Below are 18,838 nucleotides of genomic sequence, written 5' to 3' on the forward strand. Positions count from 1 at the left end.
AGTGAAAGCTGGTGAATAGAATTCATTGCCATTCTTTTATGTCACTTTGTATGGTCTTTCAAGAATTTGCTTAGCTGCTTCCATCTCTCTCAAAATACACCACTCCAGATCGATACAATGCATAAAGGCAGCTTCTGTACAAATGTGTGGCATCTTTCCATGGTGTGAGCTGTAGAAAAACTTCACTATCAGACTTCAAGAGCAGTGAAGTAGCGATGCTATGAAGCTGTGCTCCCACTCTCCTTATGCATTACTTTTGTCTCCAGAGCCACTCAGCTACAGCCAAAGAAATAAATTCTTTGAACCTGAGAAATAATAAAATACTATTAAGGCTTATCACTGCCTTAGCCTTGTGAAACCCATTCTAAGCTTGCAGTATAATTCTGAATAGAACAAACAAAATGAGGGATGCTTTAATTAGTGCTTAGACAGTTAAGCTCAGTAAGTCTGGTTTCAATGAAATGATTGCTGTAATGCAGGAACACTTCTAAGTCATTCACGTTATTGTGAATATCACTTTTTAAAATGAAATGGTGCTGGTTTTCTTTTTGTTTGTTTGTTTTTCAAGAACCCCGAGGCAGAAGATAAAGACTTTATGCTTTGCATCAGATCACCTATTTTTTAAACTTGACAGAAATAAATCTTGCAATCAAGTCTATCCCAAGGATCTCATCTGAAAATCAAGAAGTCTAATAATCTGCATATTATTTTGTTCTGGCAAACATTCACTCCAGAAAACCATTAAAGAGCAGGTCCACTCTATTTATATGAGCAAGCCTTGCCATATTCTTTTAATATTTCGGTTATCATCTTTATGGATCACAACATGAAAGTATATTTTGAGTGATGAAACCAATTCTGTCTTGAGGCTTGGGCGTTATTTTGTGACTTTACTGCCTCTACATGTGTTACTGTCTATATTTTTAGCTTTAAGGATCAGTTAGTAATAACTTCTTTCTTTACATCTCTGTCACTTCATTTGTCTTGCACTGATTTGTTTGCCTGCAATGAAAGTGAAGGAATGCTGCATGAATACCTCCTCATAGCAGCTTCAGTTTTACTCTATAAAAATGCATAAGTTGTTGGGCCTTGCAGATACTTATACATTCATTTTACTTTCATTTTCTCCCCTTTTCCCTATAAGAATCCCTGTGAATGCTAATAAGACGGTTTCAGGTATGTTGTGCAGATATGATGCTCTCCTCAAATATCTCCTGGGTGAACAACCACTGTTTCTCATCATGACCCCTGCCTGGTGCAATCAAACTCCAGAATCGTTCCGTTCAGCTCTTTGATTGAATCCTCACATTTGCAGCAGTGCTTGGCTGTGAACCCTGCATTGCAATCTGAAGGGTCACCCACCAGTGTGCTGAGCCCTTCTGCTACGCCCGCTAACTGTAATTTATGTTCCAACTCTTTCTCCTCCTGAACGCTGGAAATCAAAGTCTCAGGGAGCTCTGGCAACCGGTGCTGTGATTCCCAGTGGGAGATTTCTCTGCCAATTAATCAACAAAAATGTGCTGTGGTGATACATTCATGATGAACATATATCCTGGCTGTTCTGACACGGAGTGTTTTCCTGTGCTTTTGGTGTATTGAATAACCATCCTCATCTTCCTCGTTCCTTTATTTCTGAAATATGAGGTATTTAAAAACACACAGTTTCCACATAAATATACTTGAAAGCTCTCCAGTTCTGAGCATGAAGACAAGAAAGTGTGAGGGGACAAACCATAAAGCTTCTGTTGTGTGTACTGCCACTATTCCTTATTTTTCAATCCTCCACTCTAACGGTGAAGTATTTTTCCAATAATTTGGAAGGAAAAAAATCATTTCAAAAGATCAGTGTTCAAATTTGTCTGACTTTGAGAAAATGCTATTTTCCTTAGCAGTGTGGTAGCTGATGTTAAGCTGTAATTATTCAAGGACAACATATAACTTGTATTTAACAAGGATAGACTAAGTCAATCAGTGTCACGGCTTCTGGACATCTACAGACCCACAGAAAAAAATATCTCATGGAACTCCCTGAAAACCTGGTAGAAAAGACCCACAAGCCACTTTGGTCCTTTTGTAACTTCTGTTATCAGTCAGTGTGAGGGGCTGTTTCCTTGCAGCACTTTCTCCTCCTGCACAACTGCTGACAGTAGAAGCTACATTGTGATTTGGTCAGTCATAGAATCATAGTCATAGAATGGCTTGGGTTGGAAGGGAGCTCAAGGATTATCAAGCTCACATCCCCCTGCCACAGGCAGGGCCACCAATCTCTATATCTAATACTAGACCAGTCTGTCCAGGGCCTCATCCAACCTGGCCTTGAACACATCCAGGGAGAGGGCATCCACAATCTCAGTCTCTGTATCTGCTGAATAGTAAGGCAGCAACATATCATATCATAGTATCATAGTATTGTGCGAGTTGGAAGGGACCTTGGAGATCATCGAGTCCAACTCCCGGGATTCGAGCCCTCTGTGTAGCAGAGTGGCACTTCTACCCCCTGCTCCACAGGGGGGATTCGAACCCGGGCCCCCTGGTGTTGCAAACGGGAATTCTACCGCTGCGCCACCGGGGCACACAATGATCTCTTGGACCTGAGAAGGGCAGGTACTGGGGTATGGGCATGTACTAGGGTGTGGGCATGTGGTTGACAGAAGCCAAAGTGGGGCCTGCTAGGCAGATCCATCTCTGTTGGGTTGATTTTAGACCACTGAGTATTGAGGACTGGCCAACAGGGTTGTGTCTTCATCAGGAGCACAGTACCCTGCCTGTGCATCAGTCCCAGGTAAATTTGTGCTGAGGGCCTCTGTGATTTGCAGAGATGAGAACTTGACAGCTACATAGGTGAACATCGTGCAAAGCTAGCTGCAGGTGTACTATGAATGTAGCAGAAAGAGTGGACATAACTTTTATAATCCACAGAGGTTTTTACAAATGCACTCTTTCCTGGTATCTGACATTTTAGACACACAGTGAATTAAGTTGTTAGTCATCAATAACTCTTCTGAGATCTAGATCTGAGCACAATTAAAAAAAAACTGCAGAACAAGTGGCAAGATATTAATACAGACTTTTAAAATCATGTTTTGTGCAAAACATCATGCAAAAGACACGTCTTATAGGATAAACTATTTTCAAGGCTATCTGCACACATACTTAGCTTAGCTCAGAAATAAAGGGACCTTTCATGACTCATTCTTGCTATTATATTTTAAAATAGGCATGCTTAAACTCAATCATTGCTTTTGTTCTTTTAAAATGATTTCTTTGTTCTTTTTTCACTTCATGTTCTTCTAACTGAAACATTTTTTCTAGTGATGCATCACAAAAAAATATTACCATTATTCATGCAATGTAATGAAGTCTGCGAAGATGGAAGCCCTTGCTCTTGAAACCATAAAGCAGTAAATACAGAAACATTGCAAATTTCCCACCTCGTCAGACTTTCACTTTTAAATCAAGGATAGTAACGAGGCTGATTTCCAGAGCAGGTAATTCTGGCTATGAAGACAGCACCATAAATCTCAGATTGATTTTCCTTGAATTTTTCATCAGCAGATGATACTGCTGATATGATATGGTGTGATACTGCACACCTGAGCCATTTGTTTAGTCACAGCATTTAAATCTAGAACACAGCTTTTCTAATAGAAAGAATATTCAGAATTACTTTCTGAAGTCATTTATGCTTTTATTACTTATTCTGGAATATAAGGAGAGCTTTAACCAGAGGGAAGTGGAATTTTCCATATGGTGCCTTGGGTCCTGCTTTGGAAGGATGGGATTTTGCGGCTGCGAGTAGGAGAAACAAGAAAGGAGGGTTGTTTCGTGGAGATAGTCTCATTGTATAAATGCTTGTTAGAAGGGCGAATATAGGATAAGGTCAGAACTTCCACAAATCCCAGTATCCAACCTGGAATTTGTGTTGTATTAATTTATTCTAAAAATGACATTGTCCTGATGTGTTTTGTATCTATTGTTAAGGATCCCACACCAAGTGAAGTTCTTAGATTTTGGGGTTATTACAGCAAGCTCTCCGTGCTGATACATGCTTTTTTCACTGATGCATCACTTGATCACAATCCAGGCATAGCAATGACTCCTTGCTTCTCCTGTACACAAGTTAATAAGCCATATACTTAGGAAGATTATTTAAAAAAATATGAAACAGAAAGACTGTCTCATCCTTCTCTGAGGGAGGCAGAATGACAATATGATGAAGGGTAATTATTTGGGAATTATTTCTGAAAGATTCAGATCTGTACACTTCAAAGGGTTAAACACTTTCTGTCTGTGCAACAGTTAGAGCTATGAAGTGTTGGAGTTGCTATAGAAACAGCGCATATTTGAAAGAATAAATAACCTCTTTTTATATCTCAAAGCTAAACTAAATGTGGCCCCCAACTTTGTGAGAAGTTATTGTACTTACTTTTAAATAACTGCAAAGTGATTGTCTTCTCTTAAAAATAAATAAATAAATAAATAAAATTGTAAAGTAAACAATAAAAGAGGCAAAATTTTGTGGTGATGGCTCCTCCTCGCTCTGTGGAAGATCTCCTAGGCCAAGGAGGTGGCTTTGGAGCAGGATCCATAGTACTACAGGCTCCTGCAGCATGGACTGATGCCACTGCTCCAGCTCTGGCACCAATGTGATGGTCATTGCCTGTGCAGAGGAGGTCAAAGCAGCATGCCTCCTTCTCCTGAGCTCATTAAAAGGCCTGTGAGGTACCATGATTGGGCATGGAGCAGGCTCCCCAAGACTGTGGGCATGGCCCCAAGTTGCTGGAGGTCCAGGAGCATTAGGATACTGTTCTCAGACATAGGGTTTGGATTTGGGGTAGTTCTGTGTGGAGCCGGGAGTTGGACTCGGTGATCTTTGTGTGTCCTTTCCTCTCAGGTTCTGTGTGGTTCTCTGTGGTTCTGTGATTCTGTGTTGGTACACTTGCACTTCAAAGACCTCTGTGGCCCTTTGTTCAGGGTTTGGTTTACTTGTATACACAACAGAAGTAAACTGAGCAGGGGAAAGAAGAATGACAACAAAATAGCTCGCGTTATCATTTTTCCCTTCTTATGAGTGGAGTGGGAAGGGACCACCTCTTCACCTCTCACCCCTTCACCTCTCACTCCATGGCAACAATTTGATAGACAGAGATCACTAAAGGCTGATGAGAAATTTGTGGTCAAAATGATCAGGTTTCTCAGAGAAAAGCATAGTCTTTAATTAACAGGCATGTTCTACGGGAACATTCTCCACCCTGCAGGAATTTTTGATTTATTTTTTTTTTCCAAGAAATCTTTTCCTTTTTAAGTAGAAAAGGTGCATATTTGGGGGGGTAAAAGCAAAATATTTTTTGAATAGATTTCTCTGCACAGCAACAATGTTCAAGCCAGAAAGCCTCCTTAATAATAGGTTTCATATGGCTGTGGGCAATGGGCTGGATATATTTCTGCTGGATGTGTTAGTCCTCCAAAGCTTCCTGTGCCAGCCCTACTCTGCTTTATAACACTGTTTTTTGTCATGTTGCCTCCACAGGTGCCTGCAGGACATCAAGCAACAAGAGCAACAGCTGCCATAGGTGTAATGGAGAAGAAACACATTCAAGAGAAGGTTTTTATTCAGCTAGTTAAGGAAGTGTAGCTTTCACTCAGAGCAGGAGGCAATCAGGTTTCCTGGGCTCTGCCATTCTGTGGGAGCCCATGGTTGAAATTATGCACCCCTCTCCTCCCGCGCTGCAGGGATGAGTGTCCTCTGGGGATTATCTCCCTTCATCCTGCCTGGAGGCTGGGCTGCAGCAGCTTCGAGTTTAGTGGCAATGACAAATGGTGTGTTTTTTTCTTTGGTGGATACCTACCAGAGCAGCAACATCAAGGCAGCTTGTCCAAAGCAAGAGAAGGAAATCCTTGCCCAAGAAAAATAAACAAACCCAACACATACAGATTTATACGTTTTGTTCATGCAGATTTGATTGACAACCTTTTTATTGCTTGGAAGGAGTTGCATGATTTTACTCTTCGTTTTGTATGCCTGAATGTGATCTTACATTGATTTGGGGGCTAATTAATAAATTTCAGCTTATTTGGAGACTGAACTTGGCATATCTGCTGTAAAGTTGATGGTATTTTGCCTAATGAAACAACATAGTTATTGATTTCATACATATTGACAAAAACCATAATGCTGCCAGCATTATTCTCACAGGCTGTCACAAGTTCAGTCCCTTTGAAAATGCCAATTTGAAGTGGTGGGAATAAAACATTTTGTTCAACCCAAACCAGACTGTGATTGAGTTTTATTGCAGCCTTTGCGCAGAGTGAGAGAAATGCAAAACAACCCTTTTGTATCAATATAAAATCATTAACTTTTCCATTTTGATTTATATTAAGAAACCAGAATACAAATGTATTCTCACAGATCAAATAATACTGGGATAAAACAGTCCTCTGTGCGGGTATATATTTTTTGTATGCGAATAATTAGCAATTGCACCACACTTTGGTTTTTGCCTGGCAAAAATTAACAGTAGGAAAAATTGCAGTTTTGCTTTCCTTTTTCCCAGAGCCTTGTTGTAAAGGGAATGTAAAAAAAAATAGTATGGTACAAATGAGTGTAGAGAAGCTGCACATGACCTGAAGTAGCAGAAGGGCACTTTATGCATGGCAGTAATGGCATGTGAACTTGTAGTCAGCAATGAATCATATGTCCACATTTCTAGCACAATCCTTTTTCAATTATTTTCTATGCAGTAAGTGACACTTACAGGCTCTTAAGTTAGAACAAAATTGTTTCTTTCCATTTTTTTCTGCCGACACTTTTTGCACCTTCTACAGAGGAAAAGGAGGTGTCAAACACACATGAAATGAGGTAACATTGAAGGGGCTGGGAAATAAATTGCTTGAGAAGTGTTTTTCTCATTCAAACTTCAGTGCTTGCTCAGAGTTTAGTGCCTTTTGCTCTGTCGTGAGGTCCTTGAGAAGTTCCAGTTTTCCTTCAGTAAAACTTGGATTCACAGGGCTGAAGAAAGGGGAAAAGGAGTAAAAGGGCAAAGAATATTGGCCTGTGTAGCTTTTTACCTTCATGCTGCTGCAAATCTGATAGACATGGTGTTGCTTTAACTTCTGAGAGCCTAACATGGATACATTCCCCTTGTGCTGCTGGTAGACACTTGGAAAAGGCTACCTACACATCTCTTTAGGGTTCCCCGTCTATGCATGTTTCTAGTATGTGCAGTCAGCACCTCTTTCTTTAGCCTTCAGGCTACACTTGAAGCTTTTAAGCAGAGCAAGCAGGCAGGCAGACATCACCAAATTCAGTGATCAGTAGCTATGTGTTGATGACCAGCTGGAAATGTTAATGAGCAGCAGCTGATCTAGGGCAACTGGGCCTGAAGAAGCTTTTGAGAAGAGGTTGGAGGAAAGGAGGAGAAGGTGTAGTAAGTGAGGGATCTTTCAGGATGAAGTTTAGAGGCTGAGGTTAGTGACTTACTTAGGAAGTGAGATGAACCAAGGGAAATGTTGACTATGATGGGTGATAAGAAAGAAATGCAGCTATCAAAAATAGCCGGGATGAGGAAAGGCTATGAGAGATTATTGAGCTTAATTAAGTTTTGTAGTGGTAAATAGAAATTTGGGGTTAGGAAGTCCTGAAATGTTATCTGTTTGCTAGGAGGAGTTGTGGGACATTAAGTGATGCATCCCTATGTGGGCGCTTGTCACTTGGGCTGACAGATGGTTTGAGTGAGGGGCTGGCCCTGCCTATTATCATTTTTCCTGCTGAAAAGATGGTAGAGGGAGTCTTGCCTTGTATTTTGCACTGTCAGCATGCTTGTGTGACACATGTATCATTAACACATGTGATGCCGTCAGGATCTCAGCAGGCATTGGAAACAAACCCTTCGCATTTTCTTGAGATCAGCAGATGAAAGTTTCCCAGAAGAGATTTTCCTTTCAACTGGAATCTATTTTCAGGTTGCCTTTTCACAGCAATCTCACAACTTCCTTCCAAGCCACTTTTATTTTAGCTTGTAAAAGCTTTTACGTGATGATAGCCCCAGTTAGGAAAGAGGTAACAGGCTGTGCAATGGTTCCAGTGACATTCACTTTCCTTTAAACTAAGTGAGGTGTTTGCAACCACATTCTTTGAGCCCTCGTTATAAGGCTCCAGGTAAGAACATATAGCAGGTTTCAAACTGAAGCCTCTGCTAAAGAAGCTTTGATCTCTGATATACCTACCCATATATCGGATTTGCAATGCAGAGACTGATGATACAAGGAAATTTGTCAAATGCAAACACTGGATCCCAGATGAATTTTGCTGTGATCACACTTGAGAATCAACAGCTACTGGGAAGCTTTTTCACTCATGGGGGAAGCGACAGCTCTTGCTGTGCACATGGTCATTGTGCATGCTAGATCCTAAAATAAATAGCTCTGGAAACCACAGCTCAGCCATGCAACCCTGTGTGCTGAGCCTGATGCATATGAAGAAGTAAAGAGCAGGAAACACTTATATGAGCACTTAGTCATATACAGCATTTAAAAGCAGAGCACTATACTTTTTCCAGCATTAGTCTTTGCAGAAGGAACATTTCCATCAATCCCACTACAAAAAAAAAAAAAAAATGTTGAATGTTGCCAGCAACTCTTGTTTTCCACTCTGTTCAGTGAATGCCTCTGGAAGAGAGGAGTGAGTAAAAGAGGAGATTACCTGTCAGAGATGGATTTGGAGTGAACGACTTGGATTGTTAAAATGACAGAGTACAGCCATTGCTGCCTGCCAACTGCATTTGGCTTCTGGGTGTCACACTTACTTTTATGGATTTTTAGGTTTGGTTTATTTGCACTGAATTTGCTCTTATGGATTTTTACTTTAACTCTCATAGGCTGCTGGAAACAAGATGGTAGATTATAGCGCGGGGGGGATGTGGGAGGGGGAATAGTATTGTCATTTCTATTTGTTTAACTGCATAGAGAGCAGATTTGTTTAACTCCCTGGAGGGGAAGAGAAGCAGCACCAGCAGTGATTGCAGGAATTAGCTTTACAGAGCAATCACCCCACAATGTCTATGACTGCTTCCCAAAATGTGTATTTGCCAAACTGATCTTACCAGTATTTAATTGCTTTGGGATCCATATGAGAAGATATACATCCCCTTTCCTCCTAATCTACGTGGCAGCAGACTATCGGATGGAGCAGCCTTTTTTAACCTCAACTCTGGGCTGTAAAGCCCATGAGGGATTTAGATACTGAAAAGTCATGTGTGACAAGACCTGGCTTTTATGGTCCTTCTTCCTGGTTTTGAGCTTTCAGTATGATTCACTTCCAGAGCCTGAACTAACCGCAGAGCATTATCAAGGCAGCCATTGTGCTGGGAGGATAGCTCTGAGGTGGCTGTAAAGTGCAGAGTTCATGCATGCTTTTTCCTCATGAGAACTCATGGAGGCTCTTTCTTTTATCTAAAAATATAGAGCCAGAGAGGGGGCAGCCACCCTGCCAGTTCTTCCCTAGGAGCCAATACTTCTGTCTAATTCTGCACTTGGTAGACACTGTAGATTCCAACTCACACCCATACTTGGCTATGGCTGTGTTCCAATTTTAAACTAGCTAAGAAAGCAGGCTAGCATCTCTTTTTTCTTCTTTCCTTTCCTTTCCTTTCCTTTCCTTTCCTTTCCTTTCCTTTCCTTTCCTTTCCTTTCCTTTCCTTTCCTTTCCTTTCCTTTCCTTTCTTTTCCTTTCCTTTTTTTCCTGATATGGGTGTGTTTCTCAGATCTCTAGCTTTGGTTGCCCTAAGGAAAAAAGCTGACAAGCTGACGGGAGAGACCTCTGTGTCTGTCTGCCAGGTCTTCTGTCTCAGCCTCCCCCTCTCCTGTATTTTTTGAGTCCAGAGACTACTTTCAACCACAGTAAATGGTGGATAAGCAGATTACAACTCCACAGCCTTTCTTTAGAGCTGCTTGAGATATGTGACTAGGTAAAGACATGAGATGCTGTTTGTTAGCCTCTCTGCTAAGTGGAAGATGCAGCATTAGATCAGTCTTTTTTCTGATAATGGAGAATGAACTTGAGAGACTAACTTCAGAAGTGACCTCATTGCTGAAAAGGTGTCATTTGCAGCTTCTATCTGACTGAGGCGAGAGCCGTTTATTTCAAGTCTGCATATAATGAACCACATAAACTTTCTTATTTCACGGAAAACACATTACCATAAGCTGTCTGAATTCCTGGGAAATAAATGAAAGCCAACATCTGACTGTAGTAAAGTAGCGAGAAAATAAGAGCTTCCCCTTTTTCTTTTACACTATCAAGTGGCAAAAAGGTGCAATATGCTAGAAACACCTCCCATGTCCTGCATGTCCACTTACATCACCTGGGCTCTGCAGTGGAATGGGGCTGCCCTCCAGAACATCTCTTCCAGGGGACATGTGTGGGCAGATCGTGCCCCAGCTTCAGATGTAGGAGATGCATTTTGGAATGCCTCTCAGACTTCTACAGTGTATGTGTGTGTTCAGCAGTGGATACTGCTGCCATCCTGCCAAGATTGGGAACTTCCAAATGAGCAGTCACAGCAAAACAACTTACAATATCAGCTGTTGCAGGAGGTTCCAGCGAGTTGGAACTCCATTTATTATATGCTCCAGAGCTTCACGGAGTGGCACAGAGCTGCGCATTAATATGTGGGCAGGCAAAAGACAGACAAGACAGATGCTGCATTAACCACAGCTCATTGGAAATGGAAAACAGCACGTCCCTCTCCCTGCCTGTCCAAGGTTGTCAGCTTGATAGCCCCTGTATGGAATCCCCAAGAAGCCTGCTAACGTGTGGATGTAACTTAACTCCTTTCTGAAAGGATTGGCTGGCTGAGGAGGGCCAGAGTTCTCTCCCTTTACACCTCTCTATCTAACCTGTTCACCCTTTGAGAGTCTCAAGTTCAGTGTTTGACCCACAAGGTTTCCAGAAGGAAATCTGGTTGTGACCAAACATTTGGAAAGTTTCAACTGCTGCTGAAAGCAAGAAGGTGTGAGCCCACAGAGAAGCCTCAGAGCAAAACCCAGGTCTCCTTGCTGGAGCTGCTAATGGAGACCACGCTGAGCTGGGAGCTGTGTGCTGGGTGCAGGCATGCAGAACTGTGGTGATGTGACATGAGCAGGGGCAGAGAGCAAGCAGGGACAGTCAGAAGGAATACTGATGCTGAATGTGAGCATGATTCACTCCTGGGTTCTGGGAGCCTTCAGAGAAACCTAATTCTTTCCTCTGCTCTAGCAGAGTTTCTAGCTAGAATGAATAGCTGTATTCATTCCCACAGATCACTTCAGGCTTGGAGCAGAGTGGTTGGAAAGCTTCACAGAGAAGGATTTGGGAGTGTTAGTTGACAGGAGGCTGAATATGAGCCAGAAGTGTGCCCAGGGGGCCAATGACATCCTGCCTTATATCAGAAATAGGGCAGTCAGCAAGACTAGGGAGGTGATATTTCCACCTGTACTCACTCTGGTGAGGCTGCAGTTTGAGTACCATGTTCAGTTTCAGGTCCCTCAATACAAGAAAGACATTGAGGCCCTGGAGTGTATCCAGAGGAAGGCAACAAAGCTGCTGAGGAATCTGGAGAACAAGTCTTATGAGGAGCTGCTAAGGGAGTTGGGCTTGTTCAGTCTGGAGAAGAGGCTCAGGGGAGACCTCATCACTCTCTACAATGACCTGAAAGGAAGTTATGATGAGGTGGGTGCTGGCCTCTTCTCCTGTGTAACAGTGATAGGAAAAGAGGTGATGGCACTGAATTGTGCCATTCAAGTTGGATATTAGGAAAAAAATGTTCCGAGAAAAAGCTATAATGCACTGGAACAGGCTGCGCAGAGAAGTGGTGGAGTCATCATCCCTGAAGGTCTTCAAGAAAAGGGTATATGTGGTACTGAGTGACATGGCTTAGCAGACGTGGTTGTGATGGTTGGACTAGATGATCTTAGTGGTCTTTTCCAATATTAGTGATTCTATGACCAGGTTGCTGTTATTTTCCGTATGGTTTCTGTATGTTTGCAAGACAAATTTGCTGCAGGACTTAGTGACTGTCAGGTCTTCTTATATCAAAACTACATTTCAAATTACTTAAGGGCAACAGAAGAAAAGACTTTTGATATCTGGCTCCCTATTCTAGGTAAATTATTTCCTTCTGCATAATATTCAGTACTATGCAAGTTGAACCATTGTTTCTGTTTTTAAATTATCATCTTTATTTCTCTGAAAACTCGCACAATCATAAATCTTTCTGTGTACATAACAATGATTAAGATTAGCAGCTCGAGTTTCACCTTCAGTGCCTGCAAATTAAAGCTTAGGGGTGAGATCATTTAAATGAGAATAAAATGAATTAGCTGCATTTTATTTTTATTAATTTTTAGAGCGCATATGGCATGTTATCTTTTCATATTATAGACACAACATTTCTGGGTTTGCACATGATGATGAATATTGGTTGTTTTTCTCAACTGGTACCTTATTCTAATTAAAAAAATAATAAAGGGAAATTTGTTATTATCCAGTAAGGTCAGTCTGCTACTGGAGTAGCCTCCTGTAGGGATGCAGCTTCTATTTTCAATTTAACTTGCTATTAGCCTATTGCTTGAGCACCTCATTTTTCTCAAACCAGAATCCCTTGAGGTATACATATCTCTCTGAAAATGCATGACTTAATGACCTCTAAAAAAGTTTGTCGTTGTTGACTTTTTTTCCTTAATCAATATCTCCCTGTTAGTAATGGAAAATTTAAATGTCCATTAACCAGAGCTGTCGAGAGGAGAGCAGGTACAGCAAAGATACTTCTGATCATTTTGTTTGAAAGTAATCCATGTACAAGGGAAGCAACTGACACGAACTATACTTTTCTCTACTATACATCAGATGTGACACCTGCAACCCATTTAAGGAAGCAATTTATCATTGCATGTAATTGCTTTTTTACGTGATTTAAAGCAATTCATTAGTGGGGTGTTTGAAAACTCTCTCTAATAAGACTAAACATTGAAGACTTTCAATTCTTCCCCCCCATTTCCTTCTCCACTCCCACTATCAAAACAAAGCAAAATTGCATTAGCCTATTGAGATGGAAGATGCAACAAGCTTCTGTGGGAAGTAATTGACAGGGAAAATATGAAAGGCTAGTTGAATCAAAACCGTCCAATTAATCATCTCACCCAGTTCTGCATCAATGATAAGCAAGACCTTAGTATGTGCAGAACTTGAGCTGGTCATGAATTAATACATTTATATTGGAGGAGAATCTGTTAAAACAGGCAAACACTGGGTAGGAAGGGGAAAACCCTAAGCTTTTTTTCAAATATTTTCTATTATACAGCTTTCCAAATTTACCATAAGTCAAGCAATTGGTCTGGGGCATGTTTTGCAGATGGATCAACAGCAGCCCATCTTCAGCTGGGCATGTCTGAATCTGCATGACAGATGGTGCAAACACACTGCCATGCATTTTCAGGATCAGAAGGTGTGTTTTGTTTTGTGTTTTTTTTTAATCTTCCATCAGTCTTTTGGCAAGGTAGCTCTTGGCAGCAATAGGTGGATGAGGAGTGACAAAGTATTAGAAATAAGTTAGATTCCTTTGTTGGATTTTTATCAGAGTAGCTTTGAACTATCAGAATTATATCTAATCCTCTTTCTTATTTCTTTGGCAACATACTGCAATGCTGCTAGCTCACAGAGAAGAGATATAACCAGAGGGAAAAAAAAGTTTTTTGACATGTCTGCTAATCCACTGTATAATTATTTTGTGTTTCTTATTCTGTGGAATATGGAGAAACAAGAAAACACCCGATAAGGAAATAAATCAGTGAAAACTGCTATGGACTGGTACTTTTTTCCACTGGACCTCAAAAATTAGGATTCAAACTGTATTTCTGATGCCAATATTGACTCTCATAAAATTGTCAGGCATTGTTTTGAATTCAGGCTCAGAAAATAGAATGGAAGACACCAGTGAAAAATGCACTGTGATCATATGAAGGACAAGGAAATTTTGTCATTTGATGAGAGAAAGTATATTCCCTTGTAACCTGCTTTAGCTGTGTCTGCTGAGTCTAGGGAGAGTGCTTGTATGTTTTTATTTGTCCTCTATCCAAATGCTTGGTGGGCTGACCATGAGCAGCCTGGCTGGGCACATTGGCAATCCAGACCTGTCCAGACCCCTGTTCCCAGGTGTCCTGCTCAGTACATTCAATGCTTTCTTGCAGGCTTGTCATCTGCAATGGATGTGCTCCTCCATTTAAAAAAATGTCAGCAACAAGGGTCATGGTACTTTAATAAAACTGGCACTAAATTATTCTGAGGGGAATGTTAAAAATGCAAAAATAGAAACTGCTTGTTCTTTGGCTTTAGTTCTCTCTTCCCTTAACACCTTCCTCCCACTTCAGGGATTTGTGCACCAGGATTGCAGCATTAAAGGCATATTGCTAATTATTCCTATTCAAATTCAGTGCAACTGAGTGCAAAAAGGAGAAAACTAGCCCTAAGGAAGCATTTGGCCAGTTTTTTTCATGATGTTAAGTACACATACAGGCAGGCATTTTGTACTTCATATTGCTCAGTGCTGCAGCCCTTCTAAGACCTGTGTGCTTTCTTCTTTTTAACAAACATACCCATTAAAACTTACTGTGTATTGTTTTTTAAGATCTTTGGAATTTTTTTCTGTTTTTTTTTTTGTTTTTTTTGGTTTTTTTGGTTTTTTTTTCAATCTTAGATTAGAGCACATCTTCAAAGGATCATGCAACAAGGAGAGGATTAAAGATGATAACTGAAAATAAACTGACTCATATTGAGAGTGCAACCTGTCATTGAGGAAAAGGATGTACAATGTCTGCTTTTAAGATCTGTCTATAATTTTTCCCTATATTGAACTCCCAGTTGCTATGCCAGTGCTGTGCTTGCTGGGATTACTCCTTTCAGTGTAAGGAGAGAGGATCTTACATGGGGTGATAGTGGCAAACCCTACTCTCAGCAGTTTACAGGAATATGGGTAAGAAGATATAAAGGGTGCACACGTTTGAGTTTAGATTTCTCTCAAGGCTGTGAAGCTTTGCTTCACTCATCAGCTGACTGCTATTTGGACTAATGAGTAATTAAAGGTCGTGCTTCTTTGAAAAGATATATTCCTACTCTGTAAAAATCTGAAAGCAGAATTGGGAAAAAAAACCACACAAATGTAACCATGGTCCTCCCCTTCCCACCACCAGCTGTGAACAAGCAGGAATAAACAAAACAAAACAAAATAAAACCTAGGTAATATTAATTCTTATCAAAGCTTCTTTTGGGCACAAAACAAGCAGGATATGAATTGATGAAGGCAATGAATTCCTTGAGAAAGTTAACATGCATTTTTCCCCATTGTAACTGCCAACCTTCATCAGATCACAGTTTCTCTGTCTGCCTACCCACTAACTTTGGTTGCTTTTACGAAGATGCTGTTATACAAGCTGAATGTCTCCAACTATTCTTTTTCTCCAGGGATTTTCCTTCTTATAGCAAATGATTCAAGTCATAATCTCATTTTCTAGTTTTACATTAATTTATTATTATTATTATTATCTTTATAATATATAATATATATAATATTATATATCTTTAACAGAGTGGGAATGAACACAGATACAACTTGTTGGTAGCCCTTGTTTCTTAGTCCTAAGCTCCATGCTTTTCGAAATTTCTGTATGTAAAACCAATCTGGTTGCATATATATGTTTCTGAGGGCAGATGGCAGCAGAGGAAAGGCAAACTTTTTTTTCAAGTATTCAGCCTAAAAAATGCCTTCATCCATCCATCCAAGCTAGATATTTTGATGGAAATATGCAAAACTAAACCTTGAAATGTACTGGAATTGGATGGTTCAGAAATATTAGAAGGCTGTGGCTTAATAGCTCTGTTTGTAGTATTTGTTGTGATACCGCATATCAATCTTGATTTTCCTGACTTAGATTAGAGTAATTGGTGTGATGCATTTTATTTAATGAAGCACGATATCAATTCAGTAGTAAACATGACTGTGATAATTTTTGTGCTCCCCTTAACACAGCCATCAATTATTTGCTGCTATGAGCTCAGACCACACTCTTGAATGGTCTACAAAGATAAATTACTGAACCTCAGTACACAGAAGACACTTGTTTGTATTGCTGTTTTGCTAACCTTGAGAGGATATGATGAGGAACAAACACAACCTTGAGATAAATCCAAGGATACTGAAATGATGAGAAATTATTCATTAAGAATCTTCAGTGGAGAAGTTATTGTGATGTATTTTAAGGAGCCAAGAACTGCAATTGTGTTTTAAAACGTTGTTCATCTGAGTAGTGTGAGGACGACACCTCAGATCCATGAACAAGCAAGTGACTTGAAAAGAAGGCAGTTGGACCACCCAAACAGAGCAGTTTGCTACTGCAGTGAAACATCCGGTGGTCTGCTCTTGCCAAAGGAAATTCAGATATAACCACTCTTGCCAGGAAAAGAGGTGCTTGGCAACTCCAAACCGAACTGTTGACCCAGCACAGAGAATTAGTCCTATCCATGTCTGACCCAGCTCTGAATTTGCACATTTGTAGGGAGTTTGACCAGTATAATTCATACATACTTTGGGAGAAAATATCCTAGATTTGTTCAGGCATTGAAAACAACTCTGCTTTTGTGATAATTATGTCAAGTTTTCCTTTTTGTTTTTTGTTTGTTTGTTTGTTTTTTTCAGTCTCAGCATTCAGCTTTAAGGAAAAATAATATATCCCTAAGCTTCCTTCTAAAGCACTGCTCTTTTTAAGTGGTGTTTAAATAAGAGAGATCAGGAGAGTACCTGGATAGTTCAAACTCTTTATTGCAGCATTCAGCAACTGCCTATTTGCCACTATCTTCACATTCATCCTGCTTTGTTGGATTCCTTTGAATTCTTTCTTAGAGTCTCCTTTCATCTAAACTTATTCAAGTAATTGGCAAACTTTGCTATTCAAAAGCATTAAGTCTATAAATTCCTGTTTGAGTATGGAAATGGTGCAGCTCCCAAGTGTTATGTATTTTCAGTGATTAAAGTAAATCATTCATTTCTACTATTTTACCTCTTCTTGCAAGGCTGCTTAGTTTAGTGTTCTCAAGAGGACTTGACAAAAGGTTTTTGAAAATCCACATAAATTACTCTGACTAATTTTATCCATTATTTATTGCTATTCTCAAAGAATCCTAGGAGAATAGAGGGCTCTGATTCTTCTATTAGAGAAGCCCCATGGGTTTATCCTCATCGTAACCTATGCTTTTGCTCAGAATGAAAACTTTTGGACACAGGAACTGCCTTCTCTGTTATTTTTTGAAAAGTACATCACTTAGCCAAACAAGATCCACACTTGTGAGGCAGTGTTGAGGGATTGTTGGTAAGTTGCAAGCACTGCTGTCACTAGTTCTAACAGTTATTCTGCTAATTCCCAAAAATTCAGGCTCAGTATCTAATTCTCAGATATCCTCATATGCATTTTTAAAAGATGAACAGAGCACCAAAACAGCTTATTGCTGAAAATAAGTGGCTATAACCTGTGTGTGTAGCATATGTGCAAGGGCACTGCTAATTCTTTATGTTTCTTTGCAGTCTTGAGACTTCCAGTACTCCAATGAACTTGACAAAATCACCAGAAGTAATTAGGAAATAATTCTAAATTTAAATGATTCTAAATCAGATTGATTTCTTACTTCTTCCTGCTTCAGCTTACAGCTGTTATTCTTGTAGTTTTCTGTTTCACTGGCTTAGATGCCAGCTCAGCTGATGGCCGTTTTAAACATAAATTACTGTGCAGTTCTATGATAACAGCTTAACAGTAGGCATGTCTTCAGCCTCTTAACCATCATGTTGTTTCTTGTTTTAGGAAGATATACTTGGAGTGTGTGGGAGCATCCTGAAGAGAAGATTCTATGTTCCAGTTTGTGACCATTGCCTCTTGTCTTTTCACTGGACACCACTGAAAAGATCCTGACTACATCTGCCTTGCACCCTGCTTTGGTAATTGTAGACATTGATAAGATCACCCTGCACTATCTTTATGCTGAGCAGGCCCCTCTCTCAGCCTCTCCTCATAGAATAGATGTTCCAGTCTCCACATCATGTTTACAGCCCTTCACTGGACTCTCTCCAGCAGCTGAATTTCCAAACTGGATTTTGATTTTCGAGGTCCAGTTTGCAGAAGCTGTCTGAGTAACTGACCTTGCTACAAAGCACGTGGCCATGGCAGTAACAATTTGTATCTCCATCTTCTTGTTCTTTTTAGTGCCTGTCTCCTAAGAACAAAATGAGATTACTTTAAAATGGTTGTTCCTGACAATGAATCGTGGATGCTTTTACACTTTCTGTTCTTCAGAGGGGCTTGAGTTGGATGGAGTTTATCTTTCATGGAAGATTTAACTTATGTTCTTTCCAAGGACAGTAGCACTGAAGCAATTTGATTCCTCAGTATGTCTGGCTATTCCCATTTAGCAACAGTTTGCAGATTCATCAGTACACAGGATCTGAAATGGTCATTGCAGAAGACTGATGATAATGCCACTTGCAAGGCAACCTTGCAAACAATAGCTATGTGCAATTTGGTGAGCTAGCTGTCCAGTTCCAAGACAGTCAACAGAAGTTAATTATAACAGATGGGCAAAATCCTCTCACATGACTTTGTTCAGTTGAATTAGGCAATATCAATTCTTGATCTCATTTATAAGTACCAGAGTCACAGGCTGCTTTTGTGGCCTAATTAATATACTGTTGAGAAATTAATTAAAATGTAAGGACCGTCACTGAGGGGCAGCATTCATCTGATACAAACCACTAAGAGAAAATAT

Source organism: Excalfactoria chinensis, chromosome 8 (genome assembly GCF_039878825.1).
Source record: "Excalfactoria chinensis isolate bCotChi1 chromosome 8, bCotChi1.hap2, whole genome shotgun sequence".
Classification (NCBI taxonomy): Eukaryota; Metazoa; Chordata; class Aves; order Galliformes; family Phasianidae; genus Excalfactoria; species Excalfactoria chinensis.